This window comes from Pleurodeles waltl, chromosome 1_1, assembly GCF_031143425.1.
Source record: "Pleurodeles waltl isolate 20211129_DDA chromosome 1_1, aPleWal1.hap1.20221129, whole genome shotgun sequence".
In the NCBI taxonomy this organism is placed as follows: domain Eukaryota; kingdom Metazoa; phylum Chordata; class Amphibia; order Caudata; family Salamandridae; genus Pleurodeles; species Pleurodeles waltl.
Window position 1 is genome coordinate 271,889,912 of NC_090436.1, and position 17,783 is coordinate 271,907,694.

Consider the following 17,783-nt stretch of genomic DNA (forward strand, 5'->3'; position numbering starts at 1 on the left):
CTATGCCCTTGGACATATCCCCAACATCATAGGTGATATTGATGGGACCCATGTGGCTTTGGTCCCCCCCCACAGGAGTGAACAGGTGTACAGAAACCGGAAGAGTTATCATTCCATGAATGTACAGATGGTATGTTTGGCAGACCAGTACATCTCCCATGTGAATGTCATGTTCCCTGGCTCAGTGCATGACGCCTACATCCTGCGGAATAGCAGCATCCCTTATGTGATGGGTCAACTCCAGAGGCACTGTGTGTGGCTATTAGGTGAGCCCCTGGAAGCAAGACAGTGGGAATGGTTGTCTGGGGTTATCCCTACAGGTTAGTGTGTGTCTAACAGTTGTCCCTCACCATTTGCAGGTGACTTTGGGTACCCCAACCTGTCATGGCTACTGGCCCCAGTGAGGATTCCCAGGACCAGGGCAGAGGAACACTACAATGAGGCCCATGGGCGAACTAGGAGGGTGATCGAGCGGACCTTCGGCCTCCTGAAGGCCAGGTTCAGGTCCCTGCATATGACAGGTGGATCCCTATTCTACTCACCAAAGAAGGTGTGCCAGATCATCATGGCCTGCTGTATGCTTCACAACTTGGCTTTGCGACGCCAGGTGCCTTTTCTGCAGGAGGATGGTCCAGGTGGCGGTGTTGTGGCAGCTGTGGAGCCTGTGGACAGTGATGAGGATGAAGCAGAGGAAGAAGACATGCAAAACAGGGACTCAGTGATCCAGCAATATTTCCAGTGAAACACAGGTGAGAATACATTCCTGCCTACTACATGTACTTTTACACTACTACCTCTATCCTGTCTGTCATTTTCACCCAGTGTATGGTCATTGAGTTTTCACTTTCCCTTACGGTTTCACAGGTGTGGGTGCCAACGTGTGTCATCTGCTTAGATTCCTCATGGACTAGAGCTGTGTGACATAGGTATGTTGACATTACTATATCATGAACATTTTGTCACTGTAATTGCAAATACACTATTTCGAAATCACAGACAGACTCCAGATCTTTTGGTGCTTTAGGTGTGTTTATTTAAATGCAAGATATTGGAGGGGGAAGTTAAATGGTGAGGGGTGATGGTGGAGGAGTGTCCATGGCAGAGTCCAGTCTATTAGTCTCACAGGTGCATTGCCCATATGGGCATAGGAAGTGGAGCTGGGGCAGTTTAAATATGGACAGGGTGACAAAGTGGGACAGTGGGATGACAATCAGGGTGGTCTCATTTCTTGGCGGGGGTCTTGGCATCGTGCTCTGTCTTGTTCCCGGATCTCAGGGACCGTTTGCGGGGTGGTTCTCTGTCTGCAGGGGGTGGGGTGCTGGTGTGGTGGTCCTGTGGCGGGGCGTCCTGTCCAATAGTGCCGGCGGAGGTGGTGGGCAGTTCATCGTCCATGCTAGTGTCAGGGCCCCCTGTAGTGCCACAGTGTTCCTCCTGGTGTTGAGTACTTCCTTCAGCACCCCTACGATGGTGCCCAGGGTGGAGCTGATGGTTCTGAGTTCCTCCCTGAAGCCCAAATACTGTTCATCCTGCAGCCGCTGGGTCTCCTGAAACTTGGCCAGGACCGTTGCCATCGTCTCCTGGGAGTGGTGGTAGGCTCCCATGATGGAGGAGAGGGCCTCGAGGAGAGTGGGTTCTCTTGGCCTGTCCGCCCCCTGTCGCACAGCACCCCTCCCAGTTCCCCTGTGTTCCTGGGCCTCCCTCCCCTGGACCGTGTGCCCACTGCCACTGCCCCCAGCTCCCTGTTGTTGTTGGCGTGGTGGGTTATCCTGGGTTCCCTGTAGTGGTGGACACACAGCTGATTGACGTGTCCTGGGGACGGAGGTATGGGCCCGCTGGGTGGGTGCTGTGCTGGTGTTTCCAGAGGGGGGAAAGTCTGTGGTGGCCTGTGCCTGTGTGAGGGGAACCGACTGTCCCAAGGCCCCTGATGGTCCGGGCTTGTCATCTAGATCCAGTTGGACAGAGGTGCTGTCATCACTGTGGGCCTCTTCTGTGGGTGGAGTGGACATGTCTGTACCCTCCTGTCTGGTGACGTTGGGTAGTGGTCCTGCAGGGGTGGAAAGGCATGATTATTGCATCTGTGTGTGGCATGGTGTGCAATGGGTGGGTGACTGTGTACCCCAGTGCTGGCATTCCTGTGTGTGAGCTTGTGTGATGATGGTTTAGGGAGGTGTATGGGTATGTGCAGTGGGCATGCTTTAGTGATGGGTGTCGATGCGTTGTTGTTGCATGCAGGGCTTGGTGTTGGGATGTGTGGTTTGTGATATTGGTACATTTGTGAGGAGTTGGAGTGATAGGGGTGAGGGCGAGGGTGGGGGTATGTGATAGCATGCAGGTAGGGTGGGGGATGTAATAGTTAAGATTTGACTTACCAGAGTCCATTCCTCCACCAACTCCTGCGAGGCCCTCAGGATGCAGAATCGCCAAGACCTGCTCCTCCCATGTTGTTAGTTGTGGGTGGGGAAGTGGGGGTCCGCCGCTAGTCTGCTGAACCGCCTGGTGGTGTCTTGAGACCACGGAACGCACCTTCCCCCGTCGGTCATTCCACCTTTTCCTGATGTCCTTCCGATTTCTTGGGTGTTGTCCTACTGCGTTGACCCTGTCAACTATTCTTCGCCATAGCTCCATCTTCCTGCAAATTGAGGTGTGCTGCACCTGGGATCCAAATAGCTGTGGCTCTACCCAGACGATTTCCTCCACCATGACCCTGTGCTCCTCCTCCGAGAACCTGGGGTGTCTTTGCCATGCCATGGGATGGTGTAGGTGATGTGTGGGGTGGTGTGTGTGGTGATAAGTGTGGTGATATGTAGTGGTGTGTTGTGTGAGGTGCGTGGAAGTTGTGTGGGTGATGGTGTTGTGTGCCTGTGGATGCTAGTTTGTTGATGGTGGTATCTCTCTCTGGCCTTCGGTCGTGAATTGTGGTCGTAGGGGTTTGTGGGTGATATGGGTGTGTGTTTTATATTGTATTGGGTGTGTGGGAGTGGTGTGTGTATGTGTATCAGGCCTGTGTATTTAAAATTGTCCAATATGGCTGTGTTTTGTTAATGTGTGTGTATTTTGAGCGCGGCGGTGTGTACCGCCAATGGAATACCGCGGTTGAAAGACCGCTGCGTGGATTCGTGTGTCGTGATAGTGTGGGCGTATTTCTGTTGGCGTGATGGTAGAGGTTTTGTTTTCGCCAGTTTCTCACTGACCTTTGGTGTGGCGGACTTGTGTGGGTGTCTGAATTTTGGCGGATTCCAAGCAGTGGATCATAATGACCATGGCGGAATTCCACAGCCGCGGTGGTGTGTTGGCGGTCTTCTGCGCGGCGGTAAGCGGCTTTTACCGCCAATGTTGTAATGACCCCCTATGTGTGTTGATAAGGTTGTGCCCTTCCTGTTTGACCATGCTAATGAAGAAAATGTGTCATAAGGACACTGAGCACCATCTTAAGAGAAGGCATGAGGATGACGCCAGGAAAGATGATGCTAATGAAATGACACCTGTCCATCAGGATAATTAAACTGTCAATGAGTGTTTTCATTGGGTATCAGAGGGCAAAATGTGGAATCACGTTCTCCTGGATCCATTTTGGGCCTAGTTGGCCCTGTGATACACATTGTAAATACAGGCCTGTTTCTATTGAACACCTTACAATGTTGAATTAGCTATGCCTTGAAGAAATGTCTTTTGTGCTTGAAATGCATTATGATGCAAGGCTTGCTAAACTGACGGCCATCACAAGACACCACTGCATGCTAGCTTGCGAAATCCTCACTGCTAAAAGTACTAACGTATGCACTTATGGTTCCTCTTTCTCCACATATATATGTATCACAAGACATTTGATTCAGAGGACATTGTGCAAGCTTCTTGTCTATGATTCTAACCCTTATATGGAGCATCACGTGTGCTATATAGAAAAAAAATAATCATACATCAATATCAAGAACCAATGAAATGGGTTACTGTGTCTGCAGTTTAATGCTATAAAAGATCATGCATTACTTGTGCAGACTGTTCGAGCTGGATTTAGGCTGCTCAGTCTCCATGTACATGTATTTCTTATTATGTCTTATTATTTCTTATTAAAAGTTATCTAAGGAAGAGCGGCCTGGTCTTGGTTTGTTTCCTCAATTTTCTGGATCTGAAATACTCCGACTTGGCTTCGACACGACTTGAACCAAGGGCCTGTAAATTAAATTTTACTAGACAGCATGCAGTACTCTTTGTTCACTGACTTAGGTAGCGCCTTAAACATGTCTCAGGCCTGCTAAATGAGCCTGTAGTGCAGTTTTAAAGCTGCTAATAGATACTGGCAAGATATACTTTTTCCCAAGCATAAGCCTTCCTTCTGAAGACATATAAGTCATGTCCTACACAGACCGCAGGGCAGAGTGCTTTGTATTTAAAAAGTAGGACATGTGATTTTAAGTTTTAAATGTCCTTGTAGTGAAAAACCCTAAATGTGTTTTTTACTACTATGAGGCCTATATCTCTCATTGGATACCATTGGGCTACCTTATTACAAGTAATAGGTACTAACTTTGATTGGGAACAGGTAGGGATGTCAAGTTTGGACTCAAATGAATTGTAATTTAAAATCATCTTTAATGGTAACATTGTAATTTAGGTCTTAATTGTGAAAATGTCACTTCTAGAAGTTGACCATTTCTTGTCCTAACCATTTGGTGTCTGCTACATGTGTCCTGGGTCACTTGACTGTAAACAGCTTAACTGTGAGCGTTTGTGTAGTTATCCCAGTCAGTGAGACAAAGGGGGACTAGGTGGTGACAGGATAGGCCATCCTGCCTTCAGCAAACACACAAAGGGACATGACACCTGCCTGTTGTCACCACAGACTACTTGGAGCCTTGGGAAGGGAAAGGAAGAACTTTCCAGAACCAGAGGTAAAGGTATCCAGGATGTAACTCCCACTTCAAAGGCTGGCACCAGGCATAACTTTTGGACCTCCTGAGCTACCTCGTCTATGCACTCCTGGACCTGTGGAAGACTTCAGAAAGTCTGCTTTGAACTTCAGAGGACCTACCTGCTGCTTGAGGCATGTTTTGTACTTCAATGCAGAAGACTGGACGCTGCTTAAAGGAGGGAAGACCACCTCCTTGAACCCAGGACCATTAGAGTAAATCCAAGGGATAGGTTGCTGGCCAACTCCAGAGACCTAGAACCTTGACCTCTGCTGAAGTGAGTTCTAACCTCCAAAGATGTGACTGCAGTTCCTGGACCTTGGTACTAGAGTTGCTAGATCATCATGGCTGTTCATGCCGAACCCTAAAAGTTAAGACTTAGTAAAATGTTCCCCAAAAAGCATCAGAAGAACAGACAGAAGACCAGGACCTACCTGCCAGCTGTTCTGCCCAATGTGCATCACCAGTTGGCCTGCCTTCAAGGTAGCTCCCACTATACGTTTCTCCACAGTAGAAAATCCTGTTCACCCGGGACCTTTGGGTGATGGTATCTGGCCTCATGGAGCCCTCTTCGGCTTGCAGCTTCATCCTGCTGGTGCTTTTTAACTGCCAAAAATGTTAGAAAGGTAAAAATCTTTCCCAAGCTTGATGGTAACTGTTAGACCTGACATGCCATAGGGTGGTCACCCCTAACTTTTTGCCTGCCTCCCTCCACTTTTTGGACTCTGTTTTTACTGGCTTTTAGACTCTGTGCACTTTACCGCTGCTAACCAGTGCTAAAGTGCATATGCTCTCTCCCTTTAAACATGGTAACTTAGGATCATACCGAATTGGACTATTTAATCTACTTATAAGTCCCTAGTAATGTGCACTGTATGTGCCTAGGGCCTGTAAATTAAATGCTACTAGTGGGCCTGCAGCACTGGTTGTGCCACCCACTCAAGTAGCCCCTTTACCTTGTCCCAGGCCTGCCATTGCAAGGCCTGTGTGTGCAGTTTCACTGCCAATTCGACTTGGCATTTAAAAGTACTTGCCAAGCCTAAAACTCCTCTTTTTCTACACATAAGTCACCTCTAATGTGTGCCCTAGGTAACCCCTAGAGCAGGGTGCTGTGTGGGTAAAAGGCAGGACATGTACCTGTGTAGTTTACATGTCCTGGTAGTGTAAAACTCCTGAATTCGTTTTTACACTACTCTGAGGCCTGCTCCCTTCATAGGCTAACATTGGAGCTGCCCTCATACATTATTGAAGTGGTAGCTGCTGATCTGAAAGGAGCAGGAAGGTCATATTTAGTATGGCCAGAATGGTAATACAAAATCCTTCTGACTGGTGAAGTTGGATTTAATATTACTATTCTAGAAATTACACTTTTAGAAAGTGAGCATTTCTTTGCACTTAAATCTTTCTGTGCCTTACAATCCACGTCTGGCTGGGTTTAGTTGACAGCTCCTTGTGCATTCACTCAGACACACCCCAAACACAGGGTACTCAGCCTCACTTGCATACATCTGCATTTTGAATGGGTTTTCCTGGGCTAGGAGGGTGGAGGGCCTGCTCTGACACAAATGACTGCCACAACCCCTACTGGGACCCTGGCAGACAGGATTGAACTGAAAGGGGACCTGGTGCACTTCTAAGCCATTCTTTGAAGTCTCCTCCACTTCAAAGGCACATTTGGGTATAAAACAGGGCCTCTGCCCTACCACCTCAGACACTTGCTGGAGAAGAAACCTGAACCAGAACCTGCATCTTGCCAAGAAGAACTGCCTGGCTGCTCAAAGGACTCACCTGACTGCTTTCTACAAAGGACTGCTGCCTTGCTGTTGGCCTGTTGCCTTGCTGAACTCTTACCTTGCTGCAGAAGTGCTCTCCAAGGGCTTGGATAGAGCTTGCCTCCTGTTTCCTGAAGTCTCAGGACCAAAAAGACTTCCATCTTTCAACTGGACTCCTTGTGCGCCAAAAAATGTGACGCACAGCTTGCTCCGCGGTGAAAGATTCACCGCACGCCGATCCGGAAAGATGCCGCTCGACCCCGCAAGGAAAAGATCGACGCCTGCGGTGCGACCGGAACTTCAACGCATGGCCCGCCTGGACAACGCCGCCCGACTTCCAGAGAGGAAATCGACGCAATGCCTGCTGTGAGGGAGAAAATTCCACGCACAGCCCACCGGAACGATGCGCAGCCGGATAACAAGCCTAGGATTCCACGCACAGACCCAGGGACATCTGGTAATCCCGTGACCCAAGAAGGAGACTGTCCGCATGCCGAAAAACAACGCACGTCTTCCCCGCGTGAAAGATAACAACGCAAGTCCGTGTGTGAAGGGGCGAAAGCGACGCACACACCATTTTTCCACGCATCTCCTCCTCTGCACCCCTTGTGGAGATTTTCCACTCCAAACCAGGTACTTTGTGCTTGAAAGAGACTTTGTTTACTTTTTAAAGACTTAAGACACTTCATATCACTTTTCACTGATATCTCTACAATTTCTTATTGCATCTTTTTATCATTTCGACCTACAAATACCCAGATAAATATTATATATTTTTCTAAACACTGTGTGGTGTATTTTTGTGGTGCTATATTGTGTCATTGTATGATTTATTGCACAAATACTTTACACATTGCCTTCTAAGTTAAGCCTGACTGCTCAGTGCCAAGCTACCAGAGGGTGGGCACAGGATAATTTGGATTGTGTGTGACTTACCCTGACTACAGTGAGGGTCCTTGCTTGTACAGGGGGTAACCGGACTGCCAACCAAAGACCCCATTTCTAACATTGGTGATCAGCGGTGAGGATAGGACTTGTATTTGTGCAGTGACATACAGTAGCTAAGTATTTTACTACGTACCCACAGTTGAAGGTCAGCTTGATTTTTATCTCTTTTTGCAAATTCATTCTTCTTGACAATTTTCAAAAACTAAATCCTCACTCAACTGGCTGGGTCTCAAACAGGAGATTTGGACCTAGCCCTGTTGGAGACATATAGGGGGTGATTCTAACCCTGGCGGTCGGTGATAAAGCGGCGGCCAACCCGCCAACAGGCCGGCGGTCCAAAAAATGGAATTCTGACCCTGGCGGGAACCGCCAACACAGCCCGCCACATTAACACTCCGACCGCCACGGCGGTACAAACAAACAGCGCGGCGGTCACCGCCAACAGACAGGCGGCAGACAATGTACCGCCCACACTATTATGACCGGCCAATCCGCCACCTTTTCCGGGGCGGGAGCACCGCCGATAAAAACACGGCGGAAACAGACTACGAACGGGAAAACGCTCACCTCTACGCACTCCACGAGGAAGGAGGACAGCATGGAACCCGAATTAAACATCCTACCTGCTCTCGTCTACCTGCTCATCTACCACGAGTACGAACGCCGGCGCAGACGACAACGGTGAGTACTGCACCTACGACACACGGGAGGGGGGAGGAGGAAAGCTTACGGCACACACATATGCGACCCCCACCCCCGCAAACTATGTACACACCAATGCAGAGCAACAAGTCACAGTTACACCACCCAAACCCCCCAGAAAAATGCAAAGACATAATTAAATTGTGAATAAAAATTTATGTACAAAATAGGCTCTGAAAAGTAATGGTCAACTAGCCAAATAATCAATATCAAAATAAATCCATACACAGTGCAATGAATAACCAAGGCAATTAGTCCTGCACATCAAAAGAAAACCGAAGTGTCCGTGGGCCAAAGTGTAACAACACAAGGGCAAAGCCCACACAGGAGACCTGAGTCCTCTGGAGAGAACACTGCAGGGGCATCTGATGAAAAAACTACAGGCACCTCAGGGGGAAGGAAAGGGGGGGGCACCACAGCCACATGAGTCCACGACGCCAGATCCACGAAGGGGCCACCATGCCTACTGTGCCATCCTGGGGAGTGCAAAGCCACAGTCTCTCAAGTCTCTACAGTTGGTGGGTTGCCCACTGTTCCATCCTGGGGAGTGCAAAGCCACAGTCCATCAGGTGGATTACAGTCTCCACTGGTCAAGGAGGAGGCATGGTGGGCACAGTGAACCGTTAACAGTGCATGCAGGAAGGTCCCAGCGGGGCGGTGCTTGAGACGGCGGGGCCCAGCGGAGCGGTGCTTGAGACGGCGGGGCCCAGCGGAGCGGTGCTTGACAGGAAGGGCCCAGCGGAGCGGTGCTTGAGACGGCGGGGCCCAGCGGAGCGGTGCTTGAGACGGCGAGGCCCAGCGGAGCGGTGCTTGACAGGAAGGGCCCAGCGGAGCGGTGCTTGAGACAGCGGGGCCCAGCGGAGCGGTGCTTGAGACGGCGGGGCCCAGCGGAGCGGTGCTTGACAGGAAGGGCCCAGTGGAGCGGTGCTTGACAGGAAGGGCCCAGCGGAGTGGTGCTTGAGACGGCGGGGCCCAGCGGAGCGGTGCTTGACAGGAAGGGCCCAGCGGAGCGGTGCTTGACAGGAGGGGCCCAGCGGAGCGGTGCATGAGACGGCGGGGCCCAGCGGAGCGGTGCTTGACAGGAAGGGCCCAGCGGAGCGGTGCTTGACAGGAAGGGCCCAGCAGAGCGGTGCTTGAGACGGCGGGGCCCAGCGGAGCGGTGCTTGAGACGGCGGGGCCCAGCAGAGCGGTGCTTGAGACGGCGGGGCCCAGCGGAGCGGTGCTTGACAGGAAGGGCCCAGCGGAGCGGTGCTTGAGACGGCGGGGCCCAGCGGAGCGGTGCTTGACAGGAAGGGCCCAGCGGAGCGGTGCTATACAGGAAGGGCCCAGCGGAGCGGTGCTTGAGACGGCGGGGCCCAGCGGAGCGGTGCTTGACAGGAAGGGCCCAGCGGAGCGGTGCTTGACAGGAGGGGCCCAGCGGAGCGGTGCATGAGACGGCGGGGCCCAGCGGAGCGGTGCTTGACAGGAAGGGCCCAGCGGAGCGGTGCTTGAGACGGCGGGCCCAGCGGAGCGGTGCTTGAGACGGCGGGGCCCAGCGGAGCGGTGCTTGACAGGAAGGGCCCAGCGGAGCGGTGCTTGAGACGGCGGGGCCCAGCGGAGCGGTGCTTGAGACGGCGGGGCCCAGCGGAGCGGTGCTTGACAGGAAGGGCCCAGCGGAGCGGTGCTTGACAGGAAGGGCCCAGCAGAGCGGTGCTTGAGACGGCGGGGCCCAGCGGAGCGGTGCTTGACAGGAAGGGCCCAGCGGAGCGGTGCTTGACAGGAGGGGCCCAGCGGAGCGGTGCATGAGACGGCGGGGCCCAGCGGAGCGGTGCTTGACAGGAAGGGCCCAGCGGAGCGGTGCTTGACAGGAAGGGCCCAGCGGAACGGTGCTTGAGACGGCGGGGCCCAGCGGAGTGGTGCTTGAGACGGCGGGGCGCAGCGGAGCGGTGCTTGAGACGGCGGGGCCCAGCGGAGCGGTGCTTGACAGAAAGGGCCCAGCGGAGCGGTGCTTGAGACGGCGGGGCCCAGCGGAGCGGTGCTTGAGACGGCGGGGCCCAGCGGAGCGGTGCTTGACAGGAAGGGCCCAGCGGAGCGGTGCTTGAGACGGCGGGGCCCAGGGGAGCGGTGCTTGAGACGGCGGGGCCCAGCGGAGCGGTGCTTGACAGGAAGGGCCCAGCGGAGCGGTGCTTGAGACGGCGGGGCCCAGTGGAGCGGTGCTTGACAGGAAGGGCCCAGCGGAGCGGTGCTTGACAGGAGGGGCCCAGCGGAGCGTTGCATGAGACGGCGGGGCCCAGCAGAGCGGTGCTTGACAGGAAGGGCCCAGCGGAGCGGTGCTTGACAGGAAGGGCCCAGCGGAGCGGTGCTTGAGACGGCGGGGCCCAGCGGAGCGGTGCTTGAGACGGCGGGGCCCAGCGGAGCGGTGCTTGAGACGGCGGGGCCCAGCGGAGCGGTGCTTGACAGGAAGGGCCCAGCGGAGCGGTGCTTGAGACAGCAGGGCCCAGCGGTGCGGTGCTTGAGACGGCGGGGCCCAGCGGAGCGGTGCTTGACAGGAAGGGCCCAGCGGAGCGGTGCTTGACAGGAAGGGCCCAGCGGAGCGGTGCTTGAGACGGCGGGGCCCAGCGGAGCGGTGCTTGACAGGAAGGGCCCAGCGGAGCGGTGCTTGACAGGAGGGGCCCAGCGGAGCGGTGCATGAGACGGCGGGGCCCAGAGGAGCGGTGCTTGACAGGAAGGGCCCAGCGGAGCGGTGCTTGAGACGGCGGGCCCAGCGGAGCGGTGCTAGACAGGAAGGGCCCAGCGGAGCGGTGCTTGAGACGGCGGGGCCCAGCGGAGCGGTGCTTGACAGGAAGGGCCCAGCGGAGCGGTGCTTGACAGGAGGGGCCCAGCGGAGCGGTGCTTGACAGGAGGGGCCCAGCGGAGCGGTGCATGAGACGGCGGGGCCCAGCGGAGCGGTGCTTGACAGAAAGGGCCCAGCGGAGCAGTGCTTGAGACGGCGGGGCCCCGCGGAGCGGTGCTTGAGACAGCGGGGCCCCGCGGAGCGGTGCTTGAGACGGCGGGGCCCAGTGGAGCGGTGCTTGAGACGGCGGGGCCCAGTGGAGCGGTGCTTGACAGGAAGGGCCCAGCAGAGCGGTGTTTGAGACGGCGGGGCCCAGCGGAGCGGTGCTTGACAGGAATGGCCCAGCGGAGCGGTGCTTGACAGGAGGGGCCCAGCGGAGCGGTGCATGAGACGGCGGGGCCCAGCGGAGTGGTGCTTGACAGGAAGGGCCCAGCGGAGCGGTGCTTGACAGGAAGGGCCCAGCGGAGCGGTGCTTGAGACGGCGGGGCCCAGCGGAGCGGTGCATGAGACGGCGGGGCCCAGCGGAGCGGTGCTTGAGATGGCGGGGCCCAGCGGAGCGGTGCATGAGACGGCGGGGCCCAGCGGAGCGATGCTTGACAGGAAGGGCCCAGCGGAGCGGTGCTTGAGACGGCGGGCCCAGCGGAGCGGTGCTTGAGACGGCGGGGCCCAGCGGAGCGGTGCTTGAGATGGCGGGGCCCAGCGGAGCGGTGCTTGAGACGGCGGGCCCAGCGGAGCGGTGCTTGACAGGAAGGGCCCAGCGGAGCGGTGCTTGAGACGGCGGGGCCCAGCGGAGCGGTGCTTGACAGGAAGGGCCCAGCGGAGCGGTGCTTGACAGGAGGGGCCCAGCGGAGCGGTGCTTGACAGGAGGGGCCCAGCGGAGCGGTGCTTGAGACGGCGAGCTCAGCGGCCCGGTGCTTGACAGGAAGGGCCCAGCGGAGCGTGCTTGAGACGGCGGGGCCCAGCGGAGCGGTGCTTGACAGGAAGGGCCCAGCGGAGCGGTGCTTGACAGGAGGGGCCCAGCGGAGCGGTGCTTGACAGGAGGGGCCCAGCGGAGCGGTGCATGAGACGGCGGGGCCCAGCGAAGCGGTGCTTGACAGGAAGGGCCCAGCGGAGCGGTGCTTGAGACGGCGGGGCCCAGCGGAGCGGTGCTTGAGACGGCGGGGCCCAGCGGAGCGGTGCTTGACAGGAAGGGCCCAGCGGAGCGGTGCTTGACAGGAAGGGCCCAGCGGAGCGGTGTTTGAGACGGCGGGGCCCAGCAGAGCGGTGCTTGACAAGAAGGGCCCAGCGGAGCGGTGCTTGACAGGAGGGGCCCAGCGGAGCGGTGCATGAGACGGCGGGCCCAGCGGAGCGGTGCTTGACAGGAAGGGCCCAGCGGAGCGGTGCTTGACAGGAAGGGCCCAGCGGAGCGGTGCTTGAGACGGCGGGGCCCAGCGGAGCGGTGCATGAGACGGCAGGGCCCAGCGGAGCAGTGCTTGAGATGGCGGGGCCCAGCGGAGCGGTGCATGAGACGGCGGGGCCCAGCGGAGCGATGCTTGACAGGAAGGGCCCAGCGGAGCGGTGCTTGAGACGGCGGGGCCCAGCGGAGCGGTGCTTGAGACAGCGGGGCCCAGCGGAGCGGTGCTTGAGATGGCGGGGCCCAGCGGAGCGGTGCATGAGACAGCGGGGCCCAGCGGAGCGGTGCTTGACAGGAAGGGCCCAGCGGAGCGGTGCTTGAGACAGCGGGGCCCAGCGGAGCGGTGCTTGAGACGGCGGGGCCCAGAGGAGCGGTGCTTGAGACGACGGGGCCCAGCGGAGCAGTGCTTGACAGGAAGGGCCCAGCGGAGCGGTGCTTGAGACGGCGGGGCCCAGCGGAGCGGTGCTTGAGACGGCGGGGCCCAGCGGAGCGGTGCTTGACAGGAAGGGCCCAGCGGAGCGGTGCTTGACAGGAAGGGCCCAGCGGAGCGGTGCTTGAGACGGCGGGGCCCAGCGGAGCGGTGCTTGACAGGAAGGGCCCAGCGGAGCGGTGCTTGACAGGAGGGACCCAGCGGAGTGGTGCATGAGACGGCGGGGCCCAGCGGAGCGGTGCTTGACAGGAAGGGCCCAGCGGAGCGGTGCTTGACAGGAAGGGCCCAGCGGAGCGGTGCTTGAGACGGCGGGGCCCAGCGGAGCGGTGCTTGACAGGAAGGGCCCAGCGGAGCGGTGCTTGAGACGGCGGGGCCCAGCGGAGCGGTGCTTGACAGGAAGGGCCCAGCGGAGCGGTGCTTGAGACAGCGGGGCCCAGCGGAGCGGTGCTTGAGACGGCGGGGCCCAGCAGAGCGGTGCTTGACAGGAAGGGCCCAGTGGAGCGGTGCTTGACAGGAAGGGCCCAGCGGAGCGGTGCTTGAGACTGCGGGGCCCAGCGGAGCGGTGCTTGACAGGAAGGGCCCAGCGGAGCAGTGCTTGACAGGAGGGGCCCAGCGGAGCGGTGCATGAGACGGCAGGGCCCAGCAGAGCGGTGCATGAGACGGCGGGGCCCAGCGGAGCGGTGCTTGAGACGGCGGGGCCCAGCGGAGCGGTGCATGAGACGGCGGGGCCCAGCGGAGCGGTGCTTGACAGGAAGGGCCCAGCGGAGTGGTGCTTGACAGGAAGGGCCCAGCGGAGCGGTGCTTGAGATGGCGGGGCCCAGCGGAGCGGTGCTTGACAGGAAGGGCCCAGCGGAGCGGTGCTTGAGACGGCGGGGCCCAGCGGAGCGGTGCTTGAGACGGCGGGGCCCAGCGGAGCGGTGCTTGAGACGGCGGGGCCCAGCGGAGCGGTGCTCCTCTGCACGGCGGGGCCCTGTTCAGCGGTGCTCTTCTGCACGGCGGGCCCTCTTTAGCGGTGCTCTTCTGCGCGGCGGGCCCTCTTCAGCGGTGCTCTTCTGCACGACGGGGCCCTGTTCACCGGTGCTCTTCTGCACGGCGGGGCCCTCTTCAGCGGTGCTCTTCTGCACGGCGGGGCCCTGTTCAGTGGTGCTCTTCTGCACGGCGGGGCCCTCTTCAGCGGTGCTCTTCTGCACGGCGGGGCCCTGTTCAGCGGTGCTCTTCTGCACGGCGGGGCCCTCTTCAGCGGTGCTCTTCTGCACGGCGGGGCCCTGTTCAGCGGTGCTCTTCTGCACGGCGGGGCCCTGTTCAGCGGTGCTCTTCTGCATGGCGGGGCCTTCTTCAGCGGTGCTCTTCTGCACGGCGGGGCCCTCTTCAGCGGTGCTCTTCTGCACGGCGGGCCCTGTTCAGCGGTGCTCTTCTGCACGGCGGGGCCCTCTTCAGCGGTGCTCGTCCAGTAAGTCAAGGGAGCCAGACCTGGCTTGGACTCCCTGCTCAGTCGCCCTCCGACCGTGCTGTTGCTGGACCCTTCGGTGACGGAGTCCTGGGCCCTTTGGTGTTCTCCCTAACACCCAGGATGGGGCTTGTGGGCCCCTCCTGCTCCGCGCCCCTGCTGGCTTACTTCTCCGCACTGCTGCCCTCTCGCTCCTTAGATGGGGCTCTCGGGCCCTTGCCTCCCCTAGATGTTGTGGCTGGTGAAGTGGGCGAACTTTGCTCCTTGGGGGCAGCCGTGTCAGTCCTCTCACGGCGGCCCTTTAGTTTCCTGGTCCTCTTGCCTGGTGGGGGGCTGGCTGTCCCCTTGCTGCTGATTGAAGTGTCACTGCTGGCAAAGGGTGGACTCCAGAACCCATGCACCACAGTGACACTCGAAGCTGGGCTGGTGGTGGCTGAGGTGCTCTTGGGACTCTTTGCAGATGGAGGGGGTGGGTCAGTGGAGGGAAAGAGGTCAAGATTAGCGAGGAAAACTTTCTTAGGACCAAGGTAAAAGGTAGGAGAAGTGGTGATGGGAGTGGAGGAAGAGGATGTGGTTGTAGGAGAGTCAGGTGTGCTGTCTTTGGGTGCAGGTGCTTGTGCTGGAGGCTGTCGTGAGGTGGATGGCTGTTGGGTGGGTGTCTGCCTGCGTTTGTGTGTCTTGGAAGAGGGGGTGACAGACACAGTGGGAGAGGACACAGGGGACGTGTAAATGGTAGTGGGGGTGGTGACTGCACGTGTGCGGACTGGACTGGAGGGTGTGCTGGTGATGGAAGCACTGGCTGATGGTGGTGTGCATGCAGGTGTGAGTGTAGACGTCACAGGGAGGGAGGAGGGAGACGAGGAGGAGGGGGACACAGAGGTGGTAGTGACTGTTGGAATGTCTGCATCTGGGTGTTGCTTGCGTGAATGCTTGTGGGTTCTGTGGTGCTTGTGTCTGGATGAGCTGCCCTTGGGTGTTGAGGTGTGTGCAGGCTGGTCTGATGGTGTGGATGGGATAGGCTGAGGAACAGGAGACAGAGACAGGGTGGAGGCAGTCAGAAGAGGGAGGCTGGAAACAGGGACAATGGCTGCCGTCAGTGCTGAGGCCAGAGCATTGAACGATCGTTGATGGGCAGCCTGACCCGAATGAATGCCCTCCAGGTAGGCATTGCTCCGATGCACCTCCCTTTCTACCCCCTGGATGGCATTCAAAAGGGTAGTCTGCCCAACAATGATGGTCTGAAGGAGGTCAATGACCTCCTCACTGAGGGCAGCAGGGGTAACAGGGGCAGGGCCTGAGGTGCCTGGGGCGAATGAGACACCCGCCTTCCTGGGCGAGTGGGCACGGAGCGTAGACTGAGGGGCTGCTGGGAGGGCGGGGCTGGTGCGCTGGGTGGCGGCTGTACCTGTAGAGGCGGGGGGCCCGGATGTTGCCGCCACCGATAGGGAGCTCCCATCCGAGGACGTGTCGCTGTCGCTGGTGTCACCACCGGTCCCCGTTGTGGTGCTCCTCTCGCCCTCCGGATCACTGGTGCCCTCGGTGTCTGTTCCTGGTCCCACCGGGGCCTTGTGACTTGCAGCTCCCTCGTGCTCCGATGCCAATTCTCCTCTGCCTGATGATGCTAATGCACACATGCACAAGAAGATGAAGAAGAAGGGTGGGGGGAGAAAAACGAAGACCAGGTTGAGTGCATGCAATGTCAACACCGTTGGCGGAGAGGACAGACACAGGAGCCTCATGCACTAAGCCGCGCATTCGGGGTACACTACTCAGTACTTCTGACTAGGACAACAGGTCTAGAGACGACAAACGCGCACATGTGTGATGCTGGACCATCGATAGCTGTACTTGTCACCCTACAGAGGTGGGGGCCGGGAGCACAGGGCCATGCCTAAAGGAGAGGGCTACACTACAGAAAGCTCCCTGGCCTAATGTCACCCACAACCCTCCTCCCCCACCCAGACGCCTCCACTGCGCAGAGAGATAGCAGAATGTGCTGATACTCACCCCCTTGTGTCTGCTGTGATGTCCTCAAGCGCCCATCCAAATCAGGGTAGGCCACCGCCAGGATCCGGGACATCAGGGGGGTCAGGGTACGACTGGCACCCCTCCTAGGTTGGGAGGCCAACCCCAGCAGTGACTCGGCGGTCTTCCTGGTCCCGCGGCGGATGTCCTCCCTCCTCTTGCGGCAGTGGGTGCCCCGTCTGACGTGGACCCCCAGGGCCCGGACTTCCTTGGCGATGGCACACCAAATGTCCACTTTCTGATGGGCGCTGACCTATTTGACATGTACAGGGTGGGAAGGAAAAATTCTTCAATTTTCTGCATGTTAGATGCGATTGGCCCCCCCCTCCCCAACCTTGCCATATGGCACATGCTCTCATCTGTCGTGCGTTGCACTCCTCATTCGCCCCCCACCCCACCACCTTACATCCACCCCACTCCACACAGGCGTAGCCCATTCAATGTGCACCCAGTGTACTTACCTGTTGGTCTGGAGGACCGTAGAGTAACGCATACTGGGGGAGGACCCCATCCACAAGTTTCTCCAACTCCTCAGACGTGAAGGCAGGGGCCCTTTCCCCAGTCGCAGCAGCCATTGTCACTTCCAGACCGAGGTCACAGCAGCACTTGCAGTATAGGTCCTCTCCTGTGGATGATCAGGTCTCGAGTGATTAAGCAGATAGAAAATGGCGGTAACGCCCACGGCTGTGCGTACCGCGGTGGTGCGTACCGCGACCGCCGGCGCACCTCGTCATTGGCTCCTGAAACCCATAGGCTTCAATGTTAGCCAATGCGGATTCGTATAGCGGTCTTCGACCGCCTACCGCCACGGTGGGCCACGCCAGCGCATTGACCTCACATCCCATTGTCCCACTTCACAGGTCAGGCAGCCGCCATTTCAAGGGCCCACATGGCATAATTTGTACTGCGTCACACAGGCCTAGGCCTTGTATTGCCACACATACACGCCTTTCAATACATAGATAATCGTGTGCTATGCATGCTGTGGTGAACGTACCTGTGATTTGCTTGACTCTGTGCTCCATGTTGTCCTTCCTAGGCACCGTCCGCTGGGACTTGCGAGGAGAAGGATGAATCCTCGCGTGTACCGACCGCTGGTGGACCTGTCGACAATGGAAGAACGCCATATCATACTACGATACCGACTTGACCGAGCCACTATACATGAACTGTGTGCCCAGCTGGAGCCAGCCCTGATGTCCCCCATCCGCCAACCCACAGGAATTCCCCCTCTAGTGCAGGTTCTGTCAGTCCTCCATTTTTTGGCAAGTGGCTCATTCCAGACAACAGTGGCCATGTCATCTGGAATGTCTCAGCCTATGTTTTCAAAAATCTTGTCTAGAGTGT